The sequence below is a fragment of the Lynx canadensis genome, chromosome A1, assembly GCF_007474595.2.
Source record: "Lynx canadensis isolate LIC74 chromosome A1, mLynCan4.pri.v2, whole genome shotgun sequence".
NCBI classification, from domain to species: Eukaryota; Metazoa; Chordata; class Mammalia; order Carnivora; family Felidae; genus Lynx; species Lynx canadensis.
The window spans coordinates 184,153,654-184,168,133 of NC_044303.2; the positions used below are offsets into that span (position 1 = coordinate 184,153,654).

Sequence of the window (14,480 nt, forward strand, 5' to 3'; positions counted from 1 at the left end):
AAGTATCAAAAGTTAGTGTAGAAATAAAAAACACTACAACATAAATCAAGAATGCTTTTGATAGGCTCATTGGTACCATTGGACATGCCAGAGGAAAGAATAAATGAGATTTAATATAGGTCAATAGAAACATTCCAACTGATATGCAAAAAGAAAAAAAAAAACAAGAATAATAACAGCTTAAAAAGAAAGGAACACACAAGACAATTTCAAAAGCTGTAAGATACAGGCAATTAGATAGCAGAAGAAGCGAGAGGGGATGAAGAAGACATATTTGTAGAAATGTTCACTAAAATGTTTCCAAAATTATTAACAAATAGCAAACCACAGATCCGGGAAGCTCGAAGAACCAAACAAGATAATGACTAAAAATTCTATACCTGGGCATATCATATTCAAACTGTAGAGAAACAAAGATAAAAATGAAATCTGATAAGAAGCTAAAAATGAAAACAATTTAACTACAGAGAAAAGTAACAAGATGTACACAGACTTCTTGTCATAAACCATGCAGCAAAAAGAGAGTAGAGTGAAATATGTAAGTATTGAAAGAAAATAACCGAAAACCTAGAATTCTATAATCTTTTAAAACTGAAGGAGATACAAGCCTTTCTCAAACAAAAATAAAAAAATAAAATTCACTGACAACAGAACTACCCTATATGAAATGTTTAACAAAGTTCTGAGGATGAAGGAATTTCATATAAGTGTAAAACTTGGATTTACATGAAAAATGGAATAGGACTAAATAAAAAATAATTGAAGGAAAAATATTTTTAATTCCTATATTCTTCTTTTTTTTTTTTTTACATTTCCAATTATTTTATCAAGGTAAGAAGTACAGAAGCATCACTTGCAAGTGCTCAACAATCAACAATCATTATTGAATGCAACTAAAAGTAGTACACTCTACTTTTTTCGAAAAAATAAAACAATGTTTACAATTCATTTAATGGCAACTGGTAATCATTAAATTGTCAATGGTTATCTTCAAAAGTTATTACACTAGCTGTGCTGTCATTTCTTAAGGATGATCAGATACCTAAAGTCACAGATGTTTCCCACATAAGATGCAACATATAAATCAGACTTGATTTATCACAAGCATTAACAAAACCAGACCTAGGGAAAGCATTATTTCTGGAGACATATGCATAGTCTTAATACAGTGAATATTTAGCCCACCCGGATTATTACAAAATAAGAACAGCAAGAATATTTGCAGTAAATTTCCCTATTCTTAATTGATCCAAAAAGAAAACTGTTTGTTGAAATTAATAATACTAATAATATATTTAATGATTATAGTATAGGGATGAGTGAAATGAATTACAGCAAGGTTAAAAGGGATGGAAAAGAGAAACTGAACATGCTCTTTTGTATGTTACTTGCACTACATGGGAAGCAATATAGTGTTAGTTGAAGGGGGATTTGGGTTATTTCAAGGGAAATAACTATTTTTTTTTAAAGAAACCTAACTGAAATGCAAATACAGGAGATAAAATGGAATCATATAAAACGCTCAGTTAAAACCTGAGAAAGGATAAAAGGGGAAGCAGGAAACAAAAGACAATTATGATAAAAAGAAAACAGTTACAAAAAGGTAGATATTAAATCCAAATACATCAAGAATCACTTTAAATATGAATGGTTCACATATGTTAATTAAAAACAGAGATTGTCAGAGTGAGCTATCAAGCCAGAAATGACATGGATCAACTTTAAATGCTTATTCCTAAGTGAAAGAAACCAGTTGGAAAAGGCTACAAACTGTATGATTCCAATCATATGTATGACATTATGGGAAAGACAAGACTACACAGACACTGTAATGATCAATGGCTGACACAGCATGGGACAAGAGAAGAATGCTGAACGGTGAAGCACAGGGAATTTTTTTAAGGTAGTGAAACTGTTGTGTATGAGACCAAGATGGTGGATGTATGACTATATATTAATCAAAACATATTGAACTTTACAGTAGCACAAAGGTTGATCCTTAATATATACAACATTTAAAAAACTGTTTAGGATATCAAGGGTTCCCAGGAGGTAATGCAGACTGTAACAAAAGAATTTAACTCTATTAAAATTGTACAGACAACATCACTGGAGGACGTGGTGAAAAAGATGCTGACCTAAGTAACTTGGAAGTAAGGAAATCCTATAAAACACGGTGGGGGGGGGGGAAGAAAAGAAAAAGGACATAAGTCCTGTAGTCTAATTGATAATGTTGTTTCTAGTAATGGTATAGGTCTATAATTCTGATACTCCTATGTATGCACACTGGAAAGGAACAATAAGGTAAGTTGATAGCAGATGGTATGAGTCAGGTTTCTTATTATAGGAATGGGAATTTACAAATAAGCAAGGGGACAAAGACAGAAAGATTCATGTGGTAACAGATGAGAGTTGGAGACATCCATATCAATTCATGTTTAGCTTAATATAGGTAAGCTTGTTATGTAATGACACTCCAGTAGCAATAAGTACACCTACTGTCCAAGTCTTGCTTTCATTGTTTTACAAAAGGAATGACGGATCTTTAAAAAATGGCCAATTATAGTCAGGGGCTAATATAGCAGAAAATTTACAGTATCTTATAATGAAAGGAAGGAAAGGTCACAATGATGGGGGTATGTCATAGAACACAGGAGCCAAATGAAAGAGTTCTTGATGGTCAAGATGAAAATGTTTGTGCAAACAAAATAAATAAAATAGTTTTGGCTTATAACCCAAAGTATGATATAAATATCCACGGGTTAATACTGATACAAAAATGATTACAAAATAAATGAGTGAAAATATATAAGCACCTCATTCCAAACAATTGATACTTGATACTCTAAGGAGTCAGAATATATTTCTTCAAATCTTAATGTTGGCTTTTCATAGTAACTTCTTTCTAAGGAGTAGATAGCATAGAAAGGGAAGAAAAGACTAATTTTATAGTAGAGAAACCCAATAAAACCATGTGTGCAAGCTGTATAAGGCTAATGTCAATAGTGATAAATTATGTTAGTAATATGCATTCTTAATGTAACATAATGAAAATGGCACTTTACCTTTGTGATCATCCTGCCAAAAATTCATAACCCCAATTTAATCATGAAAATGTGAGTAAATACCTGTGCAGTACTCCTCAAAACCATCAACTTGATCAAAAACAAGGAAAGTCTGAGAAATTGTCATAGCCAAGAGAAGTCTACGAAAATATGATGACTAAAGGTAATGTGGTATTCTGAATGGGATCTTGAATAAAAATCACAAAATTAAGGAAATGTAAAAAAAGTTCAGTAAATAATAATGTATCAGTATTGACCCATTAATTGTAACAAATGTACCAAATTACCAAATTAATGTACCAAATTAATATAAGAAGTCAACTATATCATTAATATAAGAAGTCAATTATAGGAGACAATGGCTGCAGAGAATGAGAATTTTGTATTATCTTCATAAGTTATTATCAGTCTAAAACTATTCAAAAGGAAAAAATCTTAATGAGAAAAAAAAGGTCAAAATATGGTGTACTTCCATGAATTTCAATGTAAGAAAATACTCTTGCCTTTTTAAGGCTTTAAGATGAATGGGAACTCAATACAGCAACATTGTTAAATGATTACTTTTGGTAATCGAAGAGGGTGGGTTTGAATCCTTGTTCTAATACTGAAAAGATGAATTATCTTCAATGCTTATAAGTATTAGGTGCATGTGACACTAATATAATGACAACAGAAGAATTATGTACTGAAACCTTGAAGGGAAGAAATGCTTTCCAAAACAAGGTCAGATTACTTAATTTGAAGTTATAAATGCATTCGAATAGAGGCTAGTAGTGTGAATGCCAGTGAGCGTGTGTGTTTGCATATGTGTGTGACTGTTTGTATTTGTAGAAATCTGTGTTTGGAAAGCAACAGAAGCCTAGAAATGGAGCACAGAGTACCTAGTTTCAACAGTGTTTCCAGTCTAGTTCCAGAAAGAGGATGATCTGAATAAGAACTAGTATTCCTATGGTGGTAACAGGTAGAGTTGGATTCATGAAGCTATGTTATTCAGGTGAGAAACAATAAAATTCATCTATTTGATTTTTCCTGTGCTGTAACACATTTAGCAATTTAGAGTCTGACTATATTTAGGATTTCCATGTACATTTATACAAAGACAGTACACTGACCAGGAAAAAAAAAATGGCGTATCTTCACATCTTTATTCCAAATATCTCTCCTTTAAAATCTAATAGATGCCTGATTTGTATGCATCTATTCTGAGCTCAGTTAACCTGCAACATCCTTGGGTTTGATCAGCTTGTGATGTTTCAGGGCTTTTCCAAATAATATTCAACATTTTTGCATTTGGGTTTCTTCCAACTGCAACTTCCTTCTTCAATCAAATTAAACATGTTTAATTCATTTGGATCTAAGATTAAAGTATTTATACTATGAATTTAAACTTCAGTAAGAGTTACTCATTAAATCAGTATAAATATTAGTAAGTGGAAATATTAGTATTAGTGTTACTTCATTTATAATAGTCACACCCATGTCATATGACCATTTTCCCAATTTACTCAAGAACATAAACATAAAATCATAAGAAACAAACACAGATTCAAAAGCATTTGAGAAAGAAAAATGGCATGTTGTTTTAGAGACACTTTTCTAAGGTATTTTCTAGGCTCAGTCAATTGTTTTGAGTTTAAATACAGAGAATGGAAAGTGTTCAGTGGCATTTAGTTTCATGATGACTTTAAAGCGAAGGAGGAAGGCTGGACAAAAACATGTAAGGCGTGACTCTCCCAAGGAGTCTAGGACAATAGTTATGACACAGGTATTGGAGCCAGATGGATGTGAAATGCAACTCCAGCAATCCTTACGGCTTGCTGATATTAAGGAAGTTTTCTACTTTCTCAAGGCCTCTTCTTGTTTCTTACTAGATAGGGACAATAATGCTATCCACTTTTATAATTGTAGCTTATCATACAACTAGTTCTCCATAACTTCTAATTATCATTGTAATTTCTTTTGTCAGTATGATCATTAGGATGATAGTTATTATTTTACTGTGCTACAAACACATAATCTGGTTCACTGGGTGGGTGGGAAAAACTATCCTATCAAACTAGGATTCTAAATGGTATTAATTTCATCCAATCAGACTGTGACCCAATACACTACTACAACTAATAATAATAATAACAACAACAACAACAAGTCAATTCCCTGCTTTTAATCTTTCTTCATACATAGGGCAAAAATGCTGCGAAGGATTGTAAATATATATTTTTTCTTTAAGTATAAAGAATAATTTAAATTATCATAAAGAAATAGGCATAAAATTTCATATAAAAATCCAAAAGGATTGGACATAAAGATGGTCCTGTAATAACTACAATGATTAATAATATTTTCACTGTGTCATAATGACTGTTAGTATATTGTACAGAAAGGAGTCAAACAAGAGTTCCAACATATCTACAATCTGCTTAGAGTTCACTTGGTGCCATATGATTAGTTCTGGCCCATGGAAATGAATAGAAATGATATGCTACTTTGATACTGTGGAATTTGACATCCTTCCCATCTCTCTCTTTTTTATATCTGTCTCAACAACACTGGAGACTATGTTGTCCACAATGAAGATTGGATTTTCTGGAATCTGGATTTTCCAAGATACAGTTTAGTATACACTGTATGTAGTAAATAGTGCCTTTGGGATCAATAATACCTGTGGAAAGGAGAGGAAAGAAACAGGATTGGGCAGAGGATCAAATTTAAGCTGAGATCCTGGCACCTGTCTTGCTCTCTCCGGGAGCTAGAAAAATTTGAAAAGAGAAGGGAAGGGAAGGGAAGGGGAGGGGAGGGGAGGGGAGGGGAGGGGAGGGGAGGGGAGGGAAGGGAAGGGAAGGGAAGGGAAGGGAAGGGAAGGGAAGGGAAGGGAAGGGAAGGGAAGGAAAAGAAAAGGGCCTATTTAACATCGAATATTACATTGAAGCAGTCATGCCTTCACATACCTGCTTTAATCAGTCCTTAGATGCAATGAGTCCTTCTGTGACGCATCATCATGTCCACCACATTCCAAAAGGCACAATTATAAGATGGAGAAAGGCTGCCAAAAGCAGCATTCGACTGTGACATTAAGATTAAGCCACTGGGTTTCAGGGCTTGTCTACTGCTTTGCTAGGGTTAGTTTTCCTAATACAAGAATATATTAGAACGTATTTATCTCCTATATGATATCTTCTATATTAATTCTTATATTTACTGCACTATTTTTAAACCAAGTCAGTTTTATTTAGATCTATACTTGCACTGGCATATTAGGGAAATAATGTTATGAGAAAAAAAGAAAACCAGTTAGCATCTAATTTTATCATACTTAAAATACAACCTGTAGGACTGAAACCTTTCATAGAGATGTATTTTCCCAGATTAGATCTTTCATTGGTTTGGCAAGAGAAACTTGCTGCTTAAAAAAAATAAAGAAAACATTATCATATAATGACCAATGGACATTCATTTTGGCTGTATGAGTAGTAATGCAGCTTCAAGTTTAAACAACATAAGGTTAAAAGACTATGAGCTTTTATGAATTTAAGAATAGCTGAAATAAATATTGAAGTGTAAATCCAATCCAATCCAGTATTGTTACATGATTTCTAATTTGCAGTAGTCATATGCTGGTCTCAGAGAGTTAAATGCTAAGCAAAAGTACTCTGAGATGATATTAAGATCAAATGGCCACATAGCCAGGATGTGCATTTTGAATAACGTTTCCTCAATGATGAGAAAAGAAATGTTGGGTGCAGTGACTTTTAAACAATGGCCGAATAAGGTTACAATAAAATAAATCAGAGAAGTGAGATGGTTTAATGGCTTTTTAATGAGCCTAATGTTTTCCGTTTTAATGAGCCCTCTTACATCAGCTTTAATTATTTTATGAGAATGAGAAATGATTGAGAAATGGCTTGCATTAATTCAATTTTCTGTTCAGTCTTCCCACAAGCCATTATGGCATAGTGGCTAATGGGAGTCAACCTGGATAAGTGGGAACTTGGATAATAGGACAAGTCTCGGCTAAATTTAGTTAGACACTTGATATGTTAACTGGTGATAAGGTTATATTTCCTCATTTTGCAAAGAGTGCACACCAAATGCCCACAAAGTATTTTAACACTATAGCACAAGCAAAAATTAATTAGGGCAGTTTAAATGAAGTATAATTTGTCCTAATTAATTCAACAAAATTGTGTTAAAATTCTCCTAGCTTTTTATTAGTGACCTGTTGAGATTAAAAATGTACAAAAATAACTGAATTTTGAAATACAAATCTTTGATATAATCTGTGCTTAAAACCATGTTAAGCTTTTATAATATAATACATATAAGGACACAATTTTCCTACTACCTAAAAGTAATATTAAACAGATTCTTTAGCTGTGAACCAAATAAGGCATGTCATATCCCAAATCTATGTCAAACTGTCACAAGAAACAGGTGATATTAAACAAAATATAAAATAAAGTAAAAAAAATGATGTTGTTCTCTGACATATTAATCAATGTATTTTACAGAGAGTAACAAAAAACCAACTCTTAACTAAGGCTAAAAAAAAAAAAAAAAAAAAAAAAAAAAAAAACTGTGTGGCTCATTAAATTGACAGGAAAATTCAAGAATTAGGCCAGAAAGCATGAGTAGGAACAAAGTGGTTACACAGCAAATACAATCCATGTACAATTCATATACGATCCATATCGACCCAATGAGGACACCCCAAGCAATAGAAGTTTGAACTCCAGCAAGTTTCCAAAAGTACTAGGTGCCAGGCATGGCTGCTAGAACCAAAAATAAGGCCAGTCCAGAAACTGGATATGCTGGTCTTACTGCTATTCTCACAGCTTGAATAAATCCTCTGCTTGACTATAGCAATGCAAAATCTTTACCAGGTGTAAAATTGGCCAAAATTCATTCTGAAGCCTGCTTCCTAGCTGCAAAAGAACCACAAAAGTGAGTATGTAACATTTTAGTCCGTTTCATGGGAGGTTGATTCTCCTCCCAACAAAAATTCTCAAAGAGAGAATACCCGAAATGTAGCCAAAGAGGTTTGGCAGTTTGGAAAAAAAAGTAGAGCTCACTATAAATTATATATAAAATTAAAGAGAGATACAAACAGTTAAGATTAATAGTTAATAATTTTAAGAAGCAAGCTAGCAGCAGTTGTAGTTCACTCCAGGGAAATGCAACTTTATCAATTCAATTCAAATGGAGTGTATGAAAACCTCTATGTGATAGGTGCCATATTCAGTCCTCTATAGGAATATACAATGGAGGGGAAAGAGAGAAGGACTAAGCAACTAACATTTTCTAAAGTCACCAAGGTGATAAATATTTAGCTAATCTTTTTCAATAGGACCAGGCCTTCAAGGATTTAAGTATCTTGTATGGAAAAAAGAGAAGCAAGCTAATAAAGAATAAACTATGTATGTAATATGTTCTAAACTTTCCTAAACATTAAAAAAAGAAAGCAAGACAGAAATGAAAAAGAGGAAAGACTGTATCTAAGGCATGAGATATTATATTCATCGGGAGACACATTAAAAAAGTTTCCTCTGGCAAATAGTAAAATGTGACAGAAAATATTTTAATATTATAGCAATATAGAAAAGTTTACTTCTTTTATTAAGATGTTTAAAAATATTGATTACATGACTGCTTATAATAAAAAAACACTTCCTCTAGAAAGGGCACTTTGTCATGATTTTATTTTTTCCAAATGTTCCTATGTATACATACCTATCTTTATACATGTATAATAATGCTTATCCTAGTCTAGTAGGATACACAGCCCTTGAACAACACAGGTTTGAATTGTATGGCTTTACTCATATGTAAATCTTTTACAACACAGTACTGTAAAATGTATTTTCTCTTCCTTACAATTTTCTTAATAACATTTTATTTTCTCTAGCTTACTATATAGTTTTAAAAATATAGCATAAAATACATAGGACACACATAATATGTGCTAACTGACTGTTACTGGTAAGGCTTCAGGTCAATAGTAGGCTATTAGTGGTTAAGTTTTGGGGGAGTTAAAAGTTATATGCAGAGTTTTGACTGAGTCGGGGGTCAGTACCCCTAACCCCTGTGTTGTTCAAGGGTCAACTGTATGTGGAATTGCAGCAACATAAGAGAGGAAAAAGGAAGAAGAAAAAAAGTAAGGGAGGAGAAGAACTCCAACAACATATTAAGACAGAATATCTAAATATATCACTAATTTAGGAAAGGGCAAGGACAGAAGAAGATAGTAGAGTATATACTGCACTGGAATTAAAGTGATTGTTCTCCAGGTGGAGAACAAGTAAATCACCCCAGAATTCACCAAATGAGACATTCCTTTCCATTCATCTCAAAAACATTCACAAATCTTCATTATGAGTTTTGATAGTCAACTCCTCAGTCGCATCACAAAATCTGCCTCCTATAACATCAAGGAAATTGACCCAAAAGTATTGTAAGCTACCACTTTTTCTCTAAACCTCTAAGAGTTCCTTTCTATATTCAGTCCTATTTATCCAACTTGTATTTTTAATCCAATTCCCTCCTGTTTTCCCTAGGATTTATTATTCTCTGCCTTCTTCCAATGCTTCCTCCCTTTTGTCTATAAACAAACTTAAGAGCTCACATTCTCCACTCCCCTTCCACACTTCACTACCTCCAGTTGATACAAAATCTTTTTCCTGCCCAAGCCATTTAAAACTCTTGAAAGAATCTTTTTAGCCACTTCTATTCCTCACTGCTTTCTCCTGTTTTCTTGAAATCTGACTTCTGCTACCAAAAGAATTTTCAAGTATTTTCATTAAATGCTCTAATGAGCTCCCAAATGTCAAGTTTAGTAGCAACTGTTTACTATTCCTCTGATTGGGGGTACTTGCTAAATTTTGGAATTGCCAATCACTCCCTTTTTCCTGAAATTCTCTAGCTGCTTGGTTACTTTACTATGGATGTTGAATTGTTAGGGATTTCCTAACACAGACCCCTATCTCTTTTATCTCTTCCCTGGATCCTCTTCACTTCCCTTTCCTGTACAACATGACTTTTAGAAAATTTGTACTCCCCATGATTTTGTATTCCACATTATGCTTCTGACTAAAGATTCTCTTCCTGAATGATCCTTTATGATTCCATATGTTCAACTATGTCCTTTATGCTGATAATGCCTTACTTATTAGCTTTAGTCCCAACCTTTCCCTTGAACTTCTTACATATATTTAATAACTATTACACATCTGTTTTTGATTGTTACAGAGCTAACTCATTACCAAAGAGTCAAAAACAGAACTCCCCGCCTCCCTGCTACATCTTGCCCCCTCTTGTATGCATGTTTGCATTTGTGCCATCAATAAATATCCCGTCATAAGCAATTTGTCTTTGTCCCTACATTCAATTCAGTCACCAGGGCCTATTGAGTTACCTGCTACGTACTTTCAAATCTATATTCTCTTCTCCATCCCCACTTGCTGTGTTTTAATTCACTCCTTTATTACTTGTCCCTTGTTCTATAAAAAGACTTCTAAAAGTAACATCATACAGTTTCATCTACAGTTAGGTTTATCACTGTGTACAGACAATAAAACATGGGACATACTAAGCGTAAAATATAAATTGTTTTATTGTGTAAAGATTGTTTTCTATAAGTTTCATTTTTATAAATTTCTGATCTTATATTCATATACTAAAAACCGCTAGCATTTATTTTAAAAATCTGCTCAAGTTACGAAGAAGCCTTTCAAATAGCATTTCGAAAATTGACATTAGTGAACATTAGTGTTCTGAAATATTTTAATGTTTCCCCCCAAATTTCCAAGATTAAATATGCTTGAGAAATGTTCAGTTAAATGAATTAGATATTTCTATATTATAGGACTTATCAAAGCTTTTATTATGTTAACATGTGCCAAGAATTTTAAGAGGAATGTATCATCCTCAGTATTCCATAAGCATTTGTGACTGCAGAGCCCCTCTATTATAGCGTAGCTATTAGCATACTTAGAATAATCTTTTTTTTTTTTAATTTTTTAACGTTTATTTATTTTTGAGACAGAGAGAGACAGAGCATGAACGGGGGGAGGGTCAGAGAGAGAGGGAGACACAGAATCCAAAGCAGGCTCCAGGCTCTGGGCTGTCAGCACAGAGCCCGAGGCGGGGCTCGAACTCACGGACCTCGAGATCATGACCTGAGCCGAAGTCGGACACAACCGACTGAGCCACCCAGGCGCCCCAAGCATACTTAGAATAATCTTAATAACATTACTTGAAAATACCATTCCAAACTATTTACAGAAACAATGAACTACATTTAGGTATAAATAATGTGATATTTTTAGGTGACATGAAATAAACTGTTTTCATATTATTAGTTAATTTGCTGATGATTACTTTCTAGTCATTTCTGAATATACTGATTTCTGAAAAGAAAATTAAGACACTTGGAGTACGGAGAAAAGATGAGTTTGAAATCGTTTTGTGGGGGCGCCTGGGTGGCGCAGTCGGTTAAGTGTCCGACTTCAGCCAGGTCACGATCTCACGGTCCGTGGGTTCGAGCCCCGCGTCGGGCTCTGGGCTGATGGCTCAGAGCCTGGAGCCTGTTTCCAATTCTGTGTCTCCCTCTCTCTCTGCCCCTCCCCCGTTCATGCTCTGTCTCTCTCTGTCCCAAAAATAAATAAACGTTGAAAAAAAAAAAAAAAAAAAGAAATCGTTTTGTGTGTTAAGTGTGATTCCCAATGGAGTCTATTTAAATCCTTCTGAGATACTCATCCTTAATATCGCTAAGAAATACAGGATTAGGCTGGAATAAATTAGTGAGGTGATTAATTAAACTAGAAATAGTTATCATTATTAAAAAGTGATATCTCAGGAAATCTAAATCTATCTTTTCAAATTCATGCTTAACCTGGACTAAATTTAATAGACTCACTTTAGTATACTGACCTACAGCTCCAGTGTATAATGTAGACACTATGGAAAGCACAAGAATGTGATGTACTTTAGAGGAATGCAAGTGTGGACTTCTGAATTCATGTTTAATCTTACTTCACCTTGAATCTTACAGAAACAAAATGATTATCTGGAACCTCTATGAATCTTGGAATGAAATAGAAAATTCTCACATAATTGAATCTGGTTTGCATAATGTTGCAGCATACATGTATACATTCATGCATACTAAGCGATCTTCTGAATATATGTTTCTATCATTTTGATGGAGAAGGAGAGTAGTGATCTAGACGACTACCTACACATTATTTCTCTGTGCTCAGATGTTTCCTTTTAAGTATGAAGAATTACTTTTCTTCTTGTGGGATAAAAGTTCATCTCACAATCACATGTCAAAAAGTGCAGCATTAGGCATACTTCAGGGAGAAAATTCATTAAAAATCACCCAAGTTGACTACCTACTGGACCAAAGAGCCCTGGTGGGATGAAGGCTGTGGAGATCACTCCTAATGAGTAGAAGGAAGCAAAATGGAGAGATCCATTGTGGCCCTCAGATGAATTCATACCTATGTCCTAAAAAAGCAAATTAGAGGCCAGTCCACCTTAGCTAAAGAAGTAGGAATTGCCAAGAGAAAATTGACCACATAGCAGTCAATTAAGTGGATGTATTTTCCTCTCCTTCCTCATCTTACCAGCACATTGCTAGAGGGAGGACTTAAGGAGAAAGAGGGATCAAGTTTCAGAGACAAAAAATGCCTCCCTCTCTCCCTACCTTCTAACACCTGCAGTAGGCAGGCCCCCAGCTCAAGTCTACATGGGGAGAAGATGATAATCAAGATGAGAGAAAACTTTTATAATGATTGAAGAGGACTTTAATCAGTGATTGAAAATTACTTACCAGAGATGTGAATAAAACCATTTTGATAGACCACAGTTGAAAGAAGTGATTGTAGAAAAACACACTCTTTGTGTTTACACCCCCAGTGAGCTGAGATTACTCAATAAACCAGTTTCATTGTGATTTTCATATTACATGGTCCCTAAACACAAGTCAATTCCTTCTGGGGCTTAACGAGAGAAAGAACAATCTGTCGCATCTCTGGGACAAAAACTGTGTCAGACTTGCTGAGAGAAAATATGCCCATCTTCAACATAAATTCATCCTAAGGAATTTTCAAAAGCAATTTTGACTCTCGGTAATTTTTTTCCTGCATGCTTTACCATACAAGCCATTTGTAAAATTCAACTTCTCTATGTAGTGCAACCAGCAAGTGGGCTGGTTTCATCATTGTTTTATTCATGAGGACATAGGCTGACTAACCTAGAATTTCAGGCTATTGTAGATGACCAATAATCACAATTTGCCTGCAGCTGAAGAGTTTCCAGGATGTGGGACTTTCAGTACTTAAATTAGGAAAGTCCTGGACAAATCAAAAAGAACTGGTCACCCATCTAGTTCTACTTATTCTTCAAGGAGTAACCAAAGTGTCATTTCTTTCATTGAATCCTCTTCTCTATGTCTCAGAGTGCAGAAACATTTAGCAGCTTGATGTATTATTAAGAGATTTATTTTTTTTAACTTTTTTAAATTTATTTTTGAGAGACAGAGAGAGAGAGAGAAAGGCAGAAAGAGGGGGAGACACAGAATCTGAAGCAGGCTTCAGGCTCTGAGCTGTCAGCACAGAGCCTCGACAGTGGGACTTGAACTTGTGAACTGCAGGTCGTGACCTGTTCCTAAGTCCGACGCTTAACTGACTGATCCACCCAGGTGCCCCACAGCTTTATGTATTATTAAAAGTAGAAAAGGGATGCTTGGGTGGCTCAGTCGGTTGAGCATCACTTCATCTGAGGTCATGATCTTGTTGTTAGAGACTTCCAGCCTCACAGTGGGCTCCCTGCTGTCAGCCTGTCATCATAGAGCCTGCTTCAGATCCTCTGTCCCCTTCTCTCCCTGACCTCCCCGGTTTGTGCGCATGCTCTCCCAAAAAATAAATAAAACATTTTTTTTTAAAAGGTAAAAAAAAAAGTAACAGCTTAATTGTTCCTATATTTAAGTGTATTGGTTTCTTATTGTTAATGTAACAAATTAACACACGTTTATTGGCTTAAAACAACACAAATTTGTTACATTACTACTTTAAAGTCAGAAGTCCAAAATATATCTCGCTTTGCTAAAATTCAAGTGTTGCCAGAACTGGTGCTAATCCAGGATGTTCTAGAGAAGAATCCATTTCTTTGCCTTTTCCAGCATCCAGAAACTGCCGCATTCCCTGGCTAATGGCTCTACTTGGCTCCAACTTCTGCTTCCATCATCAGAACTCCTCTGACTCTGACTCTCTTCTCTTCACTTTACATGGACACTTTTGATTACACAGGACCGACCTGGATAATCCAGGATAATCTCTCTCATCAAGATCCTCCCTTAATTAGATCTGTAAAATCTCACATAACATGTACAGTAACATTTTCAGGTGCCAAAGTTAT

General features: G+C 34.6%; 1 non-coding gene across 1 annotated transcript; it reads right to left on the bottom strand.

The window, feature by feature from the left end:
- Positions 1-1,093: 1,093 nt before the first annotated feature.
- LOC115526811 lies at positions 1,094-1,225 on the bottom strand. The gene has a single exon (XR_003972765.1). It is a non-coding gene; the product is annotated as a small nucleolar RNA SNORA72 (small nucleolar RNA).
- Positions 1,226-14,480: the final 13,255 nt, after the last annotated feature.